This window comes from Sebastes umbrosus, chromosome 20 (assembly GCF_015220745.1).
Source record: "Sebastes umbrosus isolate fSebUmb1 chromosome 20, fSebUmb1.pri, whole genome shotgun sequence".
NCBI classification, from domain to species: Eukaryota; Metazoa; Chordata; class Actinopteri; order Perciformes; family Sebastidae; genus Sebastes; species Sebastes umbrosus.
Window position 1 is genome coordinate 10,992,331 of NC_051288.1, and position 20,634 is coordinate 11,012,964.

A 20,634-nucleotide genomic window follows, 5' to 3' on the forward strand; every position below is an offset into this window, starting at 1 on the left:
CCCTGTGGCCTATGGCTGACTAAATAAGTGGATAATCTCTGTTTGCAAATGGAGCCTCTTTGTGCTAGCATGTGTGTTCTACTTGGAACAAGGTTTTTATACCGATACCATTGTGATGCCTGAGTTTTGATAGCCAAAGACTGTATATATACTATGTATATACTGTTATACTGTGTTTTTTTTTCATTTAAAGAGGACCTATTATGCTTATTTTCATGTGCATACATGTGTTTTGGGTTTCTGCTAGAACATGTTTACATGCTTTAATGTTCAAAAAAACACTTTATTATTCTCATACCAGCTTCGTTGCAGCACCTCTTTTCACCCTCTGTTTCAGCTCCTGCCCCCACTTTCCAAAAAAGCCCAGTCTGCTCTGATTGGTCAGCTGGCCCACTCTGTTGTGATTGGTCAACCAAATCAAACTCTTCGGACTCCGCTCCAGCTCCGCTCTCACTAGCTTTGTTTGAGGGCTTGCCAAACTAGCCACTATGCAGGTATTAAGCAAATGTGTTACTTGGTGATATCACCACGTTACGGAAGAAAAGGCGAGACTTCAAGCAAGGTGTTTCAGACAGTTTAAGAGCAATGTTTCTGCTCCCTTTGGAGTGGACTTTGTAACTTTGCAGACCTTTTTTCATGTATAAAAAACTATATAACACACTAAAGGAAAGTGAAAAAGCACAAAAGCAGAATAGGTCCTCTTTAAGAAAATAAGATACACTTGAAATCAGTGGTGGTGGCCTCAACACACACAGCCATTCAAGAGCTTTGACTAGTTACAGTGCAAAACTAGTGGTCTGAATCCTTGTGGTTCCATCAATAATATACAGCTACACTGTATGCACGTGTGCATCTCCGCAGCCCCGTTGCTCTACCCGGCATCATCAGCTCAACAGAGGAGGGACTGGGGAGGTTGACAAGCAGCTCAGGAGCCGCCTGCAGCTCAGTGTGTAAATAAGCCATCTATATTTAACAGATTGGGCTGGTTCAGCAGGCCCGTAGTACAGCTGGGAACACACTCCGCGTCCCGACACAACACACACAACTCTAATCGCACTGCACACTGGGCAATATAAAAGCAAGGGTGAAGTTTTTCTACCTCTCTTTCTCTGTCTCTCACACACACACACACACACTTTCCTATCCTTTTATAGTGTCTGGTCTCAGCTTGCCAATCTCCATGCACATGCAGCAGATGGTGCAGGGGAAGATTACATTCAGAACAACCAAAATAAACCAACCTGATGCCCAGATATGTTCAAGGCTTCCTGGAAAAAATAACAGACAGAAAGCACGGTACAACAAAATCCAGCCAGCGTGTTATCTCTGCCGTCGAGAAAACACGCAGCATATCCAAGTGGGTTTCAAGTGACGGGTGACAGTTAAGCTAACAGCAATAAAACTCGCATTGCAACACCTAACGGTGACACCCAATCAGGCCGGTGATATTAAGACATTTCATTTATGAGGCCCAGATGTCATATGTCACTTTGACACCGGCAGCAACGACCTTTTCAAGGTCTTGGTGTAAATGGGTCAATAATATGGGTTATGGTGGGGGGGAGTTTGGACCTCAGCCTGGAGTCAGACACTACATACTTATTTACTTCCAAAGGCTTTTTTCCCACCTAATTGAACAGAGATGTTTTTGTGAAGACTTAGGAAAATGTATTTGCAATATCAAGGGAAATGGGAAGAAAAGATGATGGAGGGTGATGAGGGGAGGAAAGAAGGGTGGCACAAAGACGTGGAAGAGACTGAGAACTACGATGTGTTTGAGCAATAAACGAAGACAAATATACAAAACAGATGAAGTGATAAAAAAATGGTACACACACAGGGAGTGAAAGCTTTTTGGAAACATCTACATTACGCCCACAAACACACACACAGCTGTCAGGATTTGACTTAATGTTGAACTAACTTGTGTGAAGCAAGAGTGTGAACTATTGATTTCAGAGGAAAAGAAGTGCACATAAACAGGAATTATACTATTTTCCAGCAAGGAGAGTTATGCATATAGCAGTAGGAAGACACACTTTTGTTTTTGCTGTTGTTGACGATGAAAAATGGGAGGAGGTTTAGAGCAAAGGAGGGGACAAATTCAGTCGCAAAGTGAGCTGGGAAAGTGAGTCAGGCCCCCAGGAAGAGCGCCGGGCGTTGAAGCAAATTTTCATAGTGGCCAAACGGTGGAATAACAACTTCCGTGTCCGTCACGTGATGCCATTGGGCCCAAAAAGACTTTATCCCATAGACTTCCATTGGGAAAGAGACATCTGTAACTTTTTTTGAGGTAAATCAACTTCCAAGTATGAACACTTGAATAGCCCTTATTTAAATCATTAAGTCCTAAAAGTTGTAAAATGCAATATTAGCCAAATCCAGAGTTATTTCCCTTCCTCCGTTCATGTGAATGAGCAACAGTCCGAGGCTGGAGCGAGTGCTGGGAGTCGGGGGTTAAAGGAAACACTACTGCGCCTGCTCTGTGGGCCCAATGGATGCTGAAGATCGCCGGATGATCCGGGTACTTTATCACTCGGCAGTCGAGCCATTTGGGCTTCATGCGCCCCTGAGCAACTCTCATAGGAATGAACGGGAGCCCCGCCTCCAACGCTGTATCCAGTTCTCTTCATACATCCACGGGGTGAGTGTGAGAAGGACGGGGAAAAAGTCCGTCCTTTTTCACTGGTGTCATTACGGGCCATCTTTGCCCATGCCAGTGGGTCACGCTCACGTCAAACAAATTAACCATAAATAGATCAGCCCCTTACGTAACATGGCATATTTTCTCATTAGCAAAATAACCATTCACAGTTTTCCTGCGCCTCTTCTGCCTCTCTTGATGCGGACTGATTACGGCCCCGCGTTATTAGTGCGACCGCAAAGCCATTCATCCAAGCTGCCTTCAGTAGGAGCGCGTAGACAAACAGATGTGCCACCCACCCAAACAGTAACACACAAACATGAAAATTACATCCATGCCTACATTTACACAGCAGGCTAAGGGCTTTCCTAGAGCCATTTATCGGTCCGACACACACACACACACATAAACACACGCACAGAATGCGCGCTCTTAATGAGAGCACCCATGGAAATCTGGGACACAAGGACGAAAGTCTGTGAGGGGGCTGGCGACTGTAATTAAATACAATGGCTGGCTTCTGGAGCCTTGTCAAACTGAGGCATGGAGCAAAACAATGGCGGGCCTGTGGACGGAGAGGCAGAGGGGCTCGGCGGAGAGGACAGAGCTACTTAGCCCTTCAGCAGGCATTATTCAACGCCAGCCTCGCATCCAAGCTCTGATCAACACCAACTGTCATACAAGCCTGCCTATTGTGTGCGATCCACGAAATCATACGCACAAACACTGGAAGGACTGACTCACGCTCGCCTGGAGAGCTTCCTTCGATATCCTTGCAACATATTAACACTGGAAATGTGTGCGTCTGGCAAGGTTTCCAGGCCCCTCCAGAGCTTGCAATGTCACCACGGTAACTAATACTTGGAGCTACAGCTTGAATATCATTCCTTTAGCCAAGAGAGGGAAACATGAATAGACAATAACGTGCCGCTTTGCTTAAGGGTACAGGAACACCGCAACACTGGAAACATTTTTTAAATGAAAAACAGTAAGGAGTTTTTACTGATAAGGAATCTATTGTGCTCTGGCGAGGAGGTGAAACACACATCACACGGTCCACATGGTCACCGCAATTGTTGTTTACCAGACCACAAGGCTGGATTCAAGCCTACAGCCTGGCATGTGGTCCGACCAGTCCCAGAGGCGGAGAAGAAACAGCACCAGGTGTCACCAGCGGAAACAAACCTGACACGGAGGAGGAGGAGGAGGAGGTTGTGTCTGTCTCACATGTGATCACTGGCTGAAAACTAGCCTCTCTTTTAAAGTAATGGTATAAAATATTATTTCTTAGGGGTGTACCGATTCATGTACTACATCGGTGTATCGATTTATATTCCTACGATCCAACTACATCGACAGGTACTCAGCAAGTTGTCCTTCATGGGGGACGTATATCGATCTGAAATTGATTTACAAGGTAAATAATCTATTGTATCGATACTAAGAATTTGCACCTTGTATTTAAGCACGACAAACCTTATGTGGACATGTTTTTTTTAGCACTTTTAATAGTGAAGAAATGTTAAACGTTACTCCGGTTAACTCTCCCTGTGTATGATGTCATCGACATGCGCCAGCAGCGCCAATCTCAGAAAGACTACAACAAAACGAAGCATGGCCGATGGCGAGGAAGAGCCAGACGAGCGAGAGATTTTCAAGCCGCGTTTGAGGTCCAGCGTGTGGAAACATTTTGGCTTTTGCAAAAAGGGCGATGTCTTTGATAAATCGCTCGCTGTTTTGCAGAATATGCAAAGGCCAGATAAAAAAAAAAACGGCAACACGACCAATCTTTCCACGCACATACTGAGAAGCCATGCACTTCATTTGTTGTTAAACCACTGTTCACTTAACTTGAAAAGAAGTTGGTTTATTTTAGTTTTTGTTAAATATTGCACTGCCTTGTATCTTGAGAACTGAAACAGCGGGCCCTTAAGTTGCACTTTTTACTATTTTCACATAAAAGGTGTATGTATTTTCCATTAATCATTGTGCTCACTTGTTTATATCCATAATTAATTTATCCCTGATTCCCTTACAAGAAAAACTTTGAGGAATCCTGACCTGCACTGTCCAGTATCCAGCTATTTATTTCACACTGATTGAATTTTTGGCAAGACAAAAAGTGATTTCAAGTCACCGAATCATATCGTATCGCTCTAGATGAGCCAAATATCGTCCTTGAATCGTATCGGAACCATGGAAAGTGATACGTATCGTATCGTTAAAACCCCTATTTTTTATTCATCATTTCTAATTCTGAATTTTGTCACTTATTGGTCTAAACAATGCGCGAGTGGGCCATGAATTATCAACATACTTCTCTCATAAAACCCATTCAGAATGACCAATGTGTCAAAGCGCCTGGGTTTAATTTACTGAGATCTCTCCGTTGATATTCACATTCACAGATGAGTATTATAAACACTCGGCATGTGCGCATGCAAGTGTGCAGCGCGCGCGTGCGGCCCCTTAGATATCTTAATAGCTTAATGTGGCGCAGCGTTCCCGAACTCAGAAGCCAAAGCACCGGTGATTTAATTAAGTTCAAGTGTGAGTGGTCTGTAATGCCCGCTCTTCAGGTCCACTTTGCATACATCATGAGCCACAAGTGCACTTAGAGAGAAGCCGCGCCCTCCGCAGCCACATCCTCAGTAAGCAATTACAGCGCGGCCGAAACTTAAACGGACAAATATGCACAAGACCGAAATGAAATCTATTCTGATGATGAACTGGCCTGAGCTGTAATGGTGACATAAGATAGCCTGGCTAACATCAGCACTTCAAAGGCATCAAGACCACAGACCAAGAGACACACACACACACAAGCCCACCGGCTATTATCAAGCCCCCAGACTCCGTTGTCTCGGCCCAGTGCTGCCGAGCAGTTCTCGAGGTTCAGCTCTGGGTTAGTCCTCTGAGATTTGATTACCTTCATCCCCACTGGTTACCGGGCCCAGCTGTGAAGCATATTAATGAGATTTCACCATCATTAGGGGGAAGCTAACTACATTAGCAGGCTGGCTGCTTGGCTGGCTGGATTGTGGTAAAGAGAAGCGGAGAAAATGAAGGAGGAAGAGAGGGAGGGCTTTGACGGGGTCTTCCACTTTGTTGAATCCTACTCTGTCATGGACCATTGTGTCCCCTGGCTTCTATTAGGTTATTTGGACACACACACACACATGCTGGCCATGTGTAAGAGACAGGGGAGAACATATTTAGGTCCATTTCCATGCAGTGAGTGTGCTGGAGAGGAGACACCACACCAGACCACCGTGCCACAGGCTGCCACATTAAGTCGCACTTTGAAGTCTGCTTAAAATAATGAAGTGGGATGGCCAGTGGGACCGCCTCGGGGACAGAGACCACCTCGCAAAAACCCTGGGAGTTGTAGGCCAATGTATCATGCTTGTCCATAAAAACGACTGGCAGCAACTTAAGAGCTTTTTATGTGCAGCGAAACAGACCTAAAAGTGAGCGGAGAGGAGCATCGCTCATGCATTAGTGCTTGACTCTTTATGCTAAATATTCAGACGTTATTTTTGGTCGGGAAAGTGGGTGTGCAGCAGGGCAAAAAAACGACGCACATGCGGGAATGCTTTGTCAGCACTCTTCAATTACTGGAGGGGGAAATGGGACTATTTCCTTGCTTACGGGGAAATCCTGCCATTCTCTTGCAAAGCGTCACAACAGCTCTCCGCCGAAAAAATGGATGGGGGCTCCGTTCGCCCGCCTCCACACTGATTACTGACAGCGAAAGCCACGCACGCCATCTGAATATGAGCCGCGCTTAGCAGGCACGCACAGGGGCGACAGCTGTGAGGAGAGCGACGGCGGGGTGTGTGTGTTTGTGTTCAAACACAGAGTGTGAACAGTTATTGGAGGGGAGAGGGGGAGGAACCTGGCGGCGGGGCAGACAGGCATAAGTGAAAACACACACACAGAAGAGGAAGGAGAGCCAGTGGAGGTTACCATGGGGCAGGAGAGCAGACAGCGAGCCTCACGCCTCCCGTATCCACTGTAACTGAATCCAGCCTTTCCCCAACCCCCCCGTCTCCCGCCGCTTTCCACCTTCACCCCCCTCTTATCCATACCTGTCCCACTTACTGAGTCTGACATTCTCCTCTTCCCAGGAGGTCCTCTTTCACGTCTTGCATCCATCAAGATGCTCATCATTACAGCTACAGCCAGCAAAAGGCCTTAAAATCTGACAGTATCCAACACGGGAATATCTGAATAAATCGATCAATTACGGTATTTAATAGCCTTATAGATAATTATTCTTCTGAATTTTGTTATGCTAACAGTCCATTTGTCACTACTCCCACTCATATCATGCATGTTATGATGCTATGTGTGCGTGTTTCAGGGAGGACGAGTTAGGAGGATTACCGAGGATCCTCCCGCCCTGGTTAAGCTGCAGCATGTCTAGCTTGCAGTCTGCCTTCTCAGTGTGGAGAGAGAGAGTGTGCATGGAGATACAGGACGCTGTCACGAATAATGAGTCTCCAAAAATAATGGGAACATACTTGCAGTGTTATGCAATAACACAATTTTAGGGGGAAAAAATCAAGGTCCGACATGATCTATGGTTTCTAATAGTCCTAATATATTTGTTTTAATTCATACGTCTGAGAACATGACGCTCGTAGTGTAAAGGAGGGAAGGGCATGGATCAAACTGAGAGCTTAATCTGATTCTAATACAATTTTCTGCAGCGCATGACACATCACTTCCACTTAGGAGGGGTATGTTGTGGTCCACATTTCAGAGAAAATGACAGCCTGCTGTTTTGCAACCATTGCAGATATTCAAGTTTTTGCAGAGCGAGCAGAAATTGATGTGACAGCTTTGAGTTCTTACGCAGTACGTTTGAAGGCTACACTAGTGGCTCCGAGACCCAAAAAATGTTGATGGATGGTGCTCCAAATTGGGGCCAAATAACTCCCCCCACACCATGTAGAGTGTTACGGCAAAGAAAAACACATATACGTGAGTAATAGATGAGCGTCCGAGCAGAGGCCGAAGGGCAAAGCGGTGCAGAGCGAGGAGTCTTTCTTGGCTGTTATGACGATCCCTCTTCGACACCAGGAAACGGTGGGGCAGAAAGTAGGGGGGAAACACCAGGCTGTGTTTAGCAGGGGTAATTTATGGCGTCTTTACATGTTGGTGAGGTGGGGAGGAGTTGGGTGTGTGTGTGTCTGTCTTGGTATAAGCAAATATGTGACACTAAATGTATGTATTTAAAATGTGCATGCTCGTGCAAACAAGTGCGTCTGCCTGCCTCGCATACCTGAGCGCACGCTGTGCGATATGTATGCATGTGCGTGACAGCCTGTGCGTGTGAACGTCAGCATGTTCCTGTCTAAGCCGGGGCCTGGTTTTTATCAGCCCGGCGGCCCCCGCCATGTTCCAGAGCCCCCTTCTCCAGGGGCCCAAGATAACTTCCCTCTCCACGCTGCCAGGCCTCTGAAATAACAACACACCAGGTTTTCCTATCACCGCTGCCCCGGCAAATGGAGGCGGAACTGAGAACATGTGTGGACAAACTAGGGCACGGGGGGGAGGGGAGGGGCAGCGAGGGGATGGAGCAGATGGCAAAGGTGAGGTCTGCGGGGGTTAGACTTTTAGCAGCAACTTCATGTGCTGCTGCTGCAGCCACATGCTAGCCTTTGGCACAGTTAATTACGAGTCTCTTAACAAATACAGAATGCATACAAACCACAACTAAATTCCTAAACTACCATAGCACTCTCAATGGATCTATTTATGTAAAAAAAAACATCATTGGAAGATGGCTATCTTGCCAGAGAGAAACACAAGTTCCCTGGCAACAGCGCACCCTCGCAACCCCAAGTAACACGGTGTAACTCTACCCAGCAGCTGTCTATGTCTGCTGACTGACAGTGGGACTATGTGAGCTGGCACTTGCCCCGGGGTGACTGGAGATATTTGGCATGAGCTGATGGTGTGGGACACGGTGGTGGGCACAAGGGGGCAAAAGGCAGCCTGTGTCGGCCAGAGGATGCCAGCATGTGGACGGGCACAGCGGGTGTCGTGCTAGGGTGAGGGCACAGACACTAAAAAAACATGATATCCAATGTAAGAGTGTGTGAAAATGTGGGATTTATTAAAGGTTCTAGTGTACTTTTTTTGTGTTGATATAATTAAAATGTGTGTGTGCATGAGGGGCAGCCCAAAAGCTTCATCACTGCAATGATCTAAAGACAGATTTTAACTGAACGGGAGAATCAGATCTGTGATTAGTGACCCTTTTCTGTGGCTAATCCTCGTGACGGGTCCAGGCAGTGTTTTCCCACACTGGATCTGCCATTGAGCATGAATTTATGTTTTGCGGGCTGATCACACGCATGCAGCAGCTGTACACTATCAGCTGAGCGACATCACTGACCCACATTAGGAGACAGAGGGGAGGGCAAGCGAGCCGGGGAGGGGGAGCAGAAAGAGGCACGATAAAGATAGGAGAGGAGGAGGAGAGGGCATGTGAGGAGAAAAAAAGGAGACAAACATTTCCCGAAATAAAAGCTGTGCACATAGGACACCCTCTGCAGAGCGAGAACCACAGCGTCACCTCCCTTTGTCAACTCTCAAAGTGAATTAATAAACCCTTCCAGGGGTGACTTACAGCTGTGATACCTCATGGCACATAATTCAAGATCAAGGTCGCCATTGGATCATAACACGCACACACACACACACACGAGTGAAACCACAGCCTGGTCTTTAATGTTACCGCTCTGACGATGAAAATGGCTTCATGAAACATTAAGCCTCTCTTTTACAGAGTGCCTGCATCGGTTAATTATAGAATTGTGCGTGAGTGGATGACTGTGTGCGTGCCTTTTTTTTTCCCTCCTGCGATAACAAACTGCACTCATGCATACTAGTAGTCAAGAGGGTGGCAAAGCAACACTAAACGTGGGCCTACTCAATCCAGAAACTCACAACAAAAGCCTTTAAGGTTCACCTTTTAGTCGTATGGTTGATGCTTTTTTTCTCACAGCGGCTTAGAATGAGCCAAATAAGCTTCTATTCCCTCTATTCACGTAAAATAAAGGTCAACGACACTACAAGCAACCAGTAAGAAGAAATCCAACGGTCAGAGGCTTGAATATATTCATGTGACCTTGAAGTACTCACAAAGCGCAGGAAAAGATACTAAAATGGTCAAAGAAGAGAGGTTGTATGTCTTTTAAGAACATTGTAGTTGAACGATTTGTGCAGATATGATTGAATTAGTTGGAGATCACAAATACATGCCGTTAAAAAAAACAAATACTGCAAAATGTATTTCATTATGGCTCGGACGATACATCTATATCTCCCGATTCGATACTATCACGATACTTGGGTGCCGATTCAATATGTATTGCGATTTTTAAGTATTGCGATTCACTATTACGATTTTTGTTAACTTTTTTAACACTGGACCATAGGAAAAATTTAATCATACAAAACTAAGGACTTTTACTCTGGAAAATATCTAAATTAATACAATAAAAATGTTTGATTTTCAGCATGTATGTAGTCAGAGATGTCCTGAAGTCAAATATATCAGTCATTGTAAGGCATTATTTATTACATTTTTTTTCCAGCAACCCAAAAATCAAAGAATTTGACTTTACAAAATGTGTTAATTTTAAGGGACATGTAATGTTTTATACTTCTGGTGAATACAATCCAATCAATCTTATTTCCATATATGTATTTTGTATTTTCAGTTCCCTTTGTTAACACCTTATTTTGAAAACCAGACGTAGTTACACGTGTACTTCCGCCAAAGTCGTCAACTAAGTCCGTCATAGCTCTCCCGTCAGCTCCGTTTTTTTATACATCCATGGTCAGCTCCATCGGGACCGTTTGACTGTATTTAACATAAATGTCAGTATATGGGTGCTCTACAGTTGTAGCGTCGACAAATTTGACCACAGAGATGAGAGTGACGGCCGGCTTGACCGCACTTTACCGCAATATGAAAACGCTTCCTGTCCATGACAGAGTTAGCATGCAGCTTTAGCCATGATGTCTAGCTCTGCTTTTCCTGGCAATGTGTGAAACCCAAAGTGTTTCCATACTTTACTGTATGTGTAGTGTTTACCACGTTGGATTTAAAATGTGAGGGTGCAGGTCGTATCCACGCAGACGCTCCGGCCGACTGCAGTTTGTTTTGGTTGACGGATACGGAACGGATATGACGTCACGTTACTCAGACTACAACAATAAAAGTGGTAACTTCCTTCTACCTCTTCATAGACTCAAATGAAGCAAATATATCGATTCTGGCATTAGAAAATCTATTTCAAAATCGTGATACATAGGTGAATTGTTTTTTTTCCCACCCCTATATTTCATGCACCACAATTCCTTCCGCTTGCGCTGAAATTACATTCATACACATCAATCAGACCCTATTCATCTTTACCGAGCCGAGTGCCACACACAGTGCCTCTCAGTGTTTGAGGGCCTCATGAATGCTCATGCTCGAGTGTTTGCTCTTCACTCACTCTAACAGAGAGGTTATCTGCCCATTGATACTCGCTAATCCAATGTGACTGGCAGCTTTCAAGGCCCTTCGTTCTTAAGCGCATATTTAACAGTGGAGGAAGCGGGTCATAAATATGGAGGGGGGCAAAAGGGCTATTTGCATTAGGGGGGCTGAAGTGGACTTGGAGAGGCCAGGGGGAGGTGGAGAGGAAAAAAAGTAGGGGAACAAGGGATCAAGAGAGAAGGGAGAAAGAGAAGAGGATCTGGGGAGGAGAAGAGAGGATCACCAGGGACAGGCTTTGTCATGTTAAACTGCCTCATGTTCTCCCTTTCCCCTCCTCTCTCTGTGGATAACACAATAGTCAATCACAGGGGGAATAGATTACGAGGGACTGATCTTCTCAGAGCAGGATTGTGGAAGTCAGAGAGAGGTCGCGAGTGTGTGTGTGTGTGTGTGTGTGACTCAAGTGGTTGAGTGTGTTCAGCGACGCTAAATAATGTGCCTCCCTCACCTGGTCGTTTCTCTTAAAATCCAGACACCCATTATAGGTTTGTCACTTTGTGTACTTGTCAACGTGAGTTAGAGCTAATAGTTACAACTCACTTGTAATTTACATCCGCCCTCAAGCCTCGGCAGGCTAACGTGCATTCCTCTACTGTACACAAAAACAGTCTCCTTCATAAATTAGCTAAAAAGTCAAGGTTTGGAAGTTGAAAGCATATTATCGTGGGTGTAAGTGGAGGTATTTGCGAGGGGTGTGGACGAGAAGATGCAGCAAGTGTGCCATTATCCTGTCACTAGTCTGTTAAAGAGCTCAGCGATGCCCGGGAACCCGAGGAGGTTAGTAGGTCAGCGCGGGGGTTAAAGTGGCCGAAAGACCCCGAGGAGACAGCTGACATATTTAGAATAGCCAGACGCAGAGGAAAACAAGCTAGCTGCACATTGATGAGACGGAAAACAAACAGAACAACCAAATCGTTCATACACATATAGATATTATATAGACATATAGTTATTCTATAGACTCACAGGCTGATCACACCTACTTAGCTGCACACGTGACCCAACTCCTCTGCATAAAGACAAGTAAGGAGGCTAAATCCACCACAGATCACAGTGGTAGCTTTAAACACCGTAAACCCCGTTTTGACCGCAGGAACTTCCCTCCCCCGATCTAGGAACCTTTTGAGAAGCTCACTGCGTTTCAACCGCAGGAACTAGGGTCTAAATTAAGTTACGGGTGACATTTTCTGGAGCCTTTTTACCCCCCAAAAAGGCCCTGGTCAGGGGGGTAGTACTTTCTGAACGTACAGGAGCTTTAGGGGTGGAGTTTGTTAGGATGACCGTCGCTGATTGGTCACACACACACTCTGCTTCAACTGTACCGCTTCTTTCATAAACAAGGAAGTACTCTAGTATCGATTAAGGACCATTTTAGGATTAGGGGAGAACATTTATCTTTGTTTGATAACATTAAATGTATTAGTTCGGCATTCCTGTCGGCTTCCCGACTCATTTTCAAACGAGACTCGGTCAAAACTGAGTATATGGCTGGACCGTGTACGGTCAGTCTGCAAATTTGTGGCTAAATTGTTGCACAAATAGTCAGTGGTCGTGTCTATAATGGTAAATGCAGCGTTACATATCCACCAGGTCCGGTCCGGCGAGGACACTAGGGGACGCGCTGCTCCACTCGACTGGCCGTTCAAGTGGTGATGTACCCTCTCGTGGAATGCACGTGATTGGTCACTGGTTTTCTGTTATTCCGTCTAATCTATCCACCAAAATCTATTTCTGAAAACATTCTAAGCGAGAAATAGGCTATGCCACTGCTGAATTTCGGTTCATTTTAGAACTAGATCGCCTAGTTTGACAGCTTGGTCCAAGTTTCTTGAGCCAGACGCGTCGTGCTGGAAGGCTCATTTGCATAAAGGACTGTTGTGCGACTTTTCATTTTGAAAGAGCATCGGCCAACGAAGAAACTCCAACAATCGGCCGACCTATCGTATAACTTCATCACTCAGTCAGTCAGTCAGTCAGTGACAGACTTTAGCGTTTGTCGGGAAGACAGTGAGGAAAAAAGAGAGAGATCGCACGAGTGAGCTGAGAAGGCGAGCTGTAGAAGAGACAGACGCATAAAAGTTATTTTCTGATTGTTTCACGGCGGTTACGTTCTAAAGCACAAATAAATAACCATCAAACACTCAACAGATGATTTACTGCGGAGACAGATGCTCTTAGTTTCATTTTCTTCTGCTGCATTTCATCCATTACATCCAACGTGCATCAGTAAAAACTCTGCAGCAGTTGTCGCAGTGAGACAAAACCGTCAACATGTTTTTCAGATGAAACGGGCGGGCGCACAACTGCAGGCTGCACCACCAATAAACACAGACAACAATAGGCTGAAGGAACCTTTTACTTCCTTGAAAAGTAGTCCCAGGACTAAAATTACCAGGAACTTCTGAGTGGAAACCCGGCTTTAGGCTCACCACTGCACATCCAGCCACTGCTCTCCTGCTCATGCCCCCCTAATGATGACTGATGACACACATTTGATTCAGCTGTCTGATGTATGGCGTCAGGGGGCTCCTTAGTGGAAGATTTGGGCAGAGCGAGGGGAGAGCGGGTGGGCGGGAGAGAGGCAGACTCATTTGTCTTTAGTGTCAGCGCTAATGCAAAAAAAAATAAAAAATAAAAAGTGAGATGCTTGTCGATAACACCGGGAGGTTAAGTTAGCTTCTGTGCTTAGGAAAAATGGCTGATGAAAGCAGGCAGAGTCATCAAGGGAGCGCAGTGGGATGTTACTAGAATTTAATGAAGGACATGTTTAGCTTCCTCGGGTGTGGGTTGTGCTTTTCCCTTCTTCCAGAGTCTCTCTCTATGTGTGTGTGTGTGTGTGTGTGTTGTCTGTGCCTCCACAGACACTAATTTCCTGCATGGATCTCTGACCTTTCAATGTAGCCTGGGGGGAGCCATTTGATCGGGACACACACACACACACACAAAAATACACATCATTTCCTGTGATATGGACTGGTGGACTGGTTTGAGTGAGACAAAGTTGACCTCTCCCTACGATGTCAGTCGACAAAATTAGGTCTTTCGAATAGAACATAAAAAATAGATACATTTTTGATATTGAGGATACCATTTTTTTAAGCCGACTATTGATGATGTCAAGATTTAAAGTGCTTTTGTGGATCAACTCAGTTTTACAGACCTGTCAATTAAATAAAATAATCGTTTAGTTGACAAAATCGTTTAAGTGTTAGTCTACCAAGAATTTATTTGGTCGGGGACAAGCCCTAGAAATTTTGGGTTGCCCATAGCTCAAGATTATTGCGACAGTTTTCATATTTCTGTATGAGCAAAGGGGCAATTCAAAGCTTCAAATAGGCCCTTGATGTAAAGATTTAATGTACAGGATTTGTTTGCTAATGTAAAAGTCTACAACTCTATGTTCTTAAAAGCGTAGCAGAGCAAATAATTATTTATAAAGGAACACTTGAATCACTTGTGCATCCATGTGTAAAGAGTTAAGCATGCCTCCTCCTCTGTATTTGCCCGTGTGTGAAAAATACTAGCGTAAATAGATTATGTTTACATGCACGTACAGGACCACGCTCGCTGCCTATGCACACACACACACACACACACACTAGTAAGCAGCCCTGCCAAAACAATGAGTGGAAGCAACCTTATCCGAGCCCTCAGGTGAGCCTGGTGTTAGCGTTTCCACCTCTCCCTCCTGTCCTCCTCCCCTCTGGGGTCCAGTTAACCCCAGCTGGCCTCTGTCGACTCCACCGTCTCTCCGCCATGTGACTGGGGGCCTCATTATGACCTCGGGGGTGACTGGGTGCCGTTTATTTTGCGACCCAGTTCCCCCCGCAAGTAGGGAACACACGCCTCTCCCAGTTAACTCTGTCCATTAAGCTAAGTGGGGCCTATCAATTATTCAACAGTTCCCGATGCATAATTCAAGGGATAAGGGGACCTGTCATGAATAGCGACACACACAGGTGAGGAAAGAGTAGCGTACTTTCAATTGTGATATTACACATCTGTAAGCCAGATTGATTAATATGATGAGGGGGAAGTTTGGATGGAACAACAATGTCAATCTGTGATGAATAAATAAAACAGCCAGGGGTAAGAAAGAGGATGAACAATTAGAGGAAATACGAAGACAAAAATGTGGAGATGGAGAGGATACAGGAAGTGGGCTGCCACAGAAGAAAAACTAATACAGAGAGAGAATGCTGTCATGCAGCATAGTGAGGAAATCTAACATATCCTGATTTATAAATCACAATGAATTGGAAAAACTGGGCTGAAAAGAGAGCGGGAGAAGAGAGAAAATTAGGGCATTCAAAGTGTGAGAAGGCAGCTTTATAGTGCTACCCCCCCCACCCACCACCACCCTCCTCCTTCTGCTGTGTAGGCGTGGGTCCTTGGGGAGCCACCGATGTTAATACAGTTATTAAGCCTCTCTACTGAAGCCTGCTCCACCTCCCCAACCCCTCAGCATCAAGGAGCTCTCTCTGCCTGCCAGGCAGCGGGCGAGCTCACTTGCTTCCACAATGAGATCAAACAGTCCCAAGTAGGCCAGCTCAGGGGAAGCCAGTGATGGAGCTTCCCGTTGAGCGGCGAGGGCAGGTGGGGTTGGGGTATGTCAAGCCCAAGGAGCATCCCAGCAGGCTTTAGGGAAGGAGGAAGGGGGAGGGGGAGGGATAGGCTTCAACCTTTGCCGTAGTTCCTCCTTCCCTTCCTCATTCTTTAAAGTCAGCTGACCAGGATTCCCATGCATCTCTTCCTGGTGTCGGGGATTACTGCCATGAAAGGCTTTAGCCAGCATATGTGCGAGAGTGGATTTCATCTCTCGCTAGGATGTATGTGGCTGTGGAGGTTGATTAGAGGTGAGCGGCGTGGGCGGAAGACGAGGCATGGGTGGCCCAAGTTAGGCAGTTAGGGAAACCCTCCTCTGAGTGCGGCGGGAGGGAACCTAGCCGGTCACCGCTGCAGCAGAGTGACATGTGTGTAGGTGCGTGTGTCTAGTCGCTGCATTACATCCAATCCATAATTCACACGGGGCAGAGAAGATTAGTGTTGCCACTCTTGACTGTAGCCAGGAGGAACACATTTGGGCAGCCATGCAGCTTTGCACGCGAAGGTACTAAGTAAAAAAAAAAAAAAAAAGCACCGGTCGGCTTAAACTGCCATCAATCTGCCATCAATCTGCCCTCACTAACATCTCTGTAAGGGCTGGATTTTGTGCGAGCAAAAAGCAAGTCAACTGGGCCAAACACATTAAAAAAGAAAAGCTGAAAAACTGAGATCATACATGGAGCTTTTGTCTCACCATGACACCTGATACAAAATAAAGAAATGAGGGGTGAAGAATGGATAAAGAGATGGGCACGATAAAGACGAATGCTGTAATGTGCTAAATAGGACGGGGATATAGGTCATTCTGTACCAGACTCAATTTGCCAACGCTGGCCTGTTGGCAGCCTTTGGACGCAGGCCAAGGCTCCATCAGTCGCACTACAACACTAATAATATCAGTCACACAGCAAAGCCTCTCCCTCTCTCTCCCTCTGTTGTCTCCCTTCCCGTATTTCCTCGTTCTTTTCCTCCCCCTTCTCCGCTGCTTTTTGTTCAGAAGGAGAAAAAGGGCAAAAATCCAGAGGCCAAAAATGACATTAAACCCCCTGAAAGACTCCACAGAGATTATTGTTTGAAAATGCCAGCTCTCCCGGAGCACCCCGCCCCCCCCCCTGCTTCCTCTCCCGGTGTCTGAGATCTCTCTCTTTCTCTCCCCTTCCCTCCCTCTCGTTTTCTTTCAGCTGAGAGGTGCTGACAGCCCAGACACAATAATCCAGCTCTATTGTGGAACTGCCACAGTGGCAACGGCGCTGTGCGAAAAGGTTTCCCACGTATGGCGCGAGGGCAAAGCCGGGCGTAGCTGTTGCGGCGGTGGCACCGCTACAAGCGAAAAAAGGGGGCCGGTCACCGGTTACTACAGGGCCCCACACTGTGCGACTTGACAACCCTGGTTCAAAGTGTTGTCACCTTTTTTCCATTAATCAGCTCCCCGGGCAGGAGCAGAAACAGAGAGGAGGGGAAAACCGAGCTGTCAAAGGGCTCCTGTACTTCTGATTTTTATCTCTTCGCTTCCCCTTTGATCACAGCGCTATTATTCGGAGCACCAAACAAAGGTGTGTATGCGTGCAAATGGTAAGACAATAGCTTGGAGCACAAAGCACAACTGTGAAACGGTAACTAAATACATAATTTAGACTCGTCTATCTTATCCTTGAGCAGGGCTGATGAACAAATGCCTCTCTTCATTCTCTCTTTCCTACCCGCCCTTCGTCTTTTTGGCCTCCTATAAAAAGCTTTCCTCAGGTTTGTGTTAAAAATCCCGTGGAATAACAGAATGTGCCCTCTCCGCTCTAAGTGCTGCATGGCTGCGTATTTCCCTATCAGCCTTCCCCCAATCTGAAGGAACATTTTTGAAAAAGAGATGACTAGAAGTGAGGGAAAAGACATTTATGTGTCTAGTTTCACCCAGAGAGGATGTCATCCTGAGGGCTTTTATCTCCGTTTATGAGATTTACGGTATGAAACAGTCTGAAACAAACCACCAACTTAAAGAGGACCTATTATGTGTTTTCCTTTTCCTTTAATGTGTTATATAGTTTCTTGTGCACGTAAAAGGTCTACAAAGTTATAAAGCCCAAAGTCCACACCAAAGGAAGAAACTCTGCTCCTGAACTGCCTGAAACGCCTTGCTTGAAGTCCCGCCTTTTCTTCCGTAACGTTGTGATGTCACCAAATAACACATTTGCAGGATTTCTGCCTAGCGGCTAGTTTGGCACGCCCTCAAACAAAGCTAGTTAGAGCGGAGCTGGAGCGGAGCGGAGTCCGAAGAGTTTGGTTTCGGTTGACCAATCGCAACAAGAGTGGGCCAGCTGACCAATCTTTTCGGGACGGCGGGGAGGAGCAAAAACAGAGGGTGAAAAGAGATGCATCAGCACAGCTGGTATGAGAAAAATAAAGCGTTTTTTTTAACATTAAAGCATGTAAACATGTTCTAGTAGAAACCCGAAATACATGTAAGCAACTGAAAATAAGCCTAATGGGTCCTCTTTAAATGACAAAAACACCCGCAGTATAACAGTCTTTGGCAATCAAAACTCAGCTATCACAATGGTATCGGTATAAAAAGCTTGTTCCAAGTAGAACACACATGCGAGCACAAAAAGGCTCCATTTGCAAGTAGAAACCCAAAATACAAGTATGAACCTGAAAATGAGCATAATAGGCTCTCTTTAACCCGACCAGGAACTTGCAGCAAAGAGGGTGACATTTATTTTTTCCAGAACAATAGGTACTCCTCTGCATCTGACACGACCACTTAATTATTGTGATATCTACCAAGCAACTATCTTGAGCCGAGGTACTTCACTAACAATGGCCCCTGATAAGACGCTGCGCGGGCGAAGGTTAGACAATATGTCTCTGTGAAATGAAGTGGCTGCTTGATATCCGAGCGCGTCCCCCCTCTAACACACAGTGGCTCTATTCATACCAAACACGATCCAGTTGTTTGAGCCTCTCCTCGTTCACCTCTCTTAACCTGCGCGTGTTCGGAGCTGCTCTGCTACAGGGCATCTCTCGGTTCACACAAAGCTAACATCACAAACAGGGTTACGGGGGGAACAAGCGGCCTGTAACCCGAGCCGTCAGTCGAAACACGGCGTCCTATCCGTCACTATCCGGGCGCTGCGCTCTTCCTCCTTTCCACCTCCGCCGCACCGTTTGGCAGTCTATTTCATCCCGGTCCCAGGTGGGCTTTTAAGAGTCAAATGTCAAGAGGCCGGGCTCCAGCCAGACACGTAATGAATATGAAATGATTCAGAGGGGCTGTGGGAAAGATCAGACAGTGGCGTCCAGACATGCCGAGCTCCTCTGTCACTAAGTGGGACCAGATTGAACCAGGCTGCAAACAGAATAGAACCGAAGGAGGAGAAGATACACAATATGGATATATAAAGTTACTTAAGAAAGAAGCTCCCATAAATCAAGACGTACAGAAAGGGCTCTTCTTCCTCCAAACTTGCCCTGTGTGCCCCCTGGGGGGACGTTAAAGACACCAACACCAGGTATAATGAAAGGGAGGTAAATAAGGATTCCAGTTATTAACCGCAATGAGATCATCTGATATACTGAGAGATCTCTTCTATCTCAGGAGCTGACATGCTAGCTGTTTAAAGCGCAACTGGTTTTTTTTGTGTGTGCAAAGAGGTCTTCCTTCTTGCATGAAACACAAACATGAGCCGAGGCAGAGCCCTTGCTCCTTAGTTAACAATGCTGACCAAGACGGCAGCAACACGGCGCTATTTTTTGCCCAGACAGCAGAAGAACAGCCAGGGCTCTTTTTATTTTTAGCATACTAACCTCTACCCTATTTCCTCGGCTGTCCCACTCTCTAAATAGGAGGGCATTCCACTGTGTTGTGTGTGTGTGTGAACTACTTGAGGTGTACACAGTTGTCATCCATGTGATGTTAACACAGATACCCCAGAGGGAGACTAGGGATGTTGGTGGAAGCATGCTTTGGCCTAGAGCTAGTGGCCTAAGAGAGAGAGAGAGAGAGAGTGTGTGTGTGTGTGTGTGTGTGTGGCTGACTGCACAGGAGAGGCAGTGGTCCTCCCGCAACTGATGAAACAAGGCAACATTCCATGTAATCACTCTATATATAGCTGGATGTTGGCAAAAGGGGGGGGTTGGAGGGCAGGAAATGTTGTAAAATATGAGGAAAAATTAGGGCAGGCGAGCATTAAAGATTAATCGCGACACCGACTGCCCGGCTCGGGCTCGCCATGCGGTGAATGCCACCGTGGAGATGGGGAAACAGAGAGAAGGGCGAGAGGGAGATAAAGTGGGAGAGAGAAAGGAGACACTTTGGGAATGAAAATGCCTCGCAGATGAATTCCGGGGTGATGAATGTCCCCGGTTCAATACCCAGATGAATTTATGTGTGTTCCATTATGAGAGGGTGGGGATGAAACATGGAGATAGGGCGGAGAGATGGGGAAGGGGAGAGAGAGAGAGAGAGCTCTCTCAATGTGCTGGGGAGCTAGCCATGCAGAGCCCATTGCGAACAAGCCATCTGTAGAGATAAGTAAAGAAGTGATTACAACAGGCCCAGCTCAATTTCTGACAGTTGACGCTTGACTGCCCCCGTAGAGCCGAATTGATTTAAATGAAGAAGCTATGAATATTTTAGAGGGACGAACCCCCCCTTTAACCTGAACTGTTTCGATCTCTCTCCCACCCCTGTATGTGTGTGTGTGTGTGTATGTAACAGGACAGACAAGAGGGAGACTGTAATTATTGATAGTGAGATTACGGCCCTATGTCACAATATCTGCAATCAGCTGCCTCCTTTAAGCCCTGATGAATCAATGACACTGCC

General features: G+C 46.0%; 1 protein-coding gene across 9 annotated transcripts in view; it reads right to left on the minus strand.

The window, feature by feature from the left end:
• Positions 1-20,634, minus strand: part of raraa (retinoic acid receptor, alpha a) — a 167,180-nt gene that overhangs the window by 18,758 nt on the left and 127,788 nt on the right. The window contains exon 1 of one of the 9 annotated variants that reach the window (XM_037754393.1): positions 6,749-6,960. The exons of the other annotated variants lie outside the window; for them this stretch is intronic. The gene's annotated coding sequence lies outside the window, so the exon portion shown is untranslated. Of the gene's footprint in view, positions 1-6,748; positions 6,961-20,634 lie in introns of those variants that run through there. 9 annotated transcript variants of the gene reach the window in all.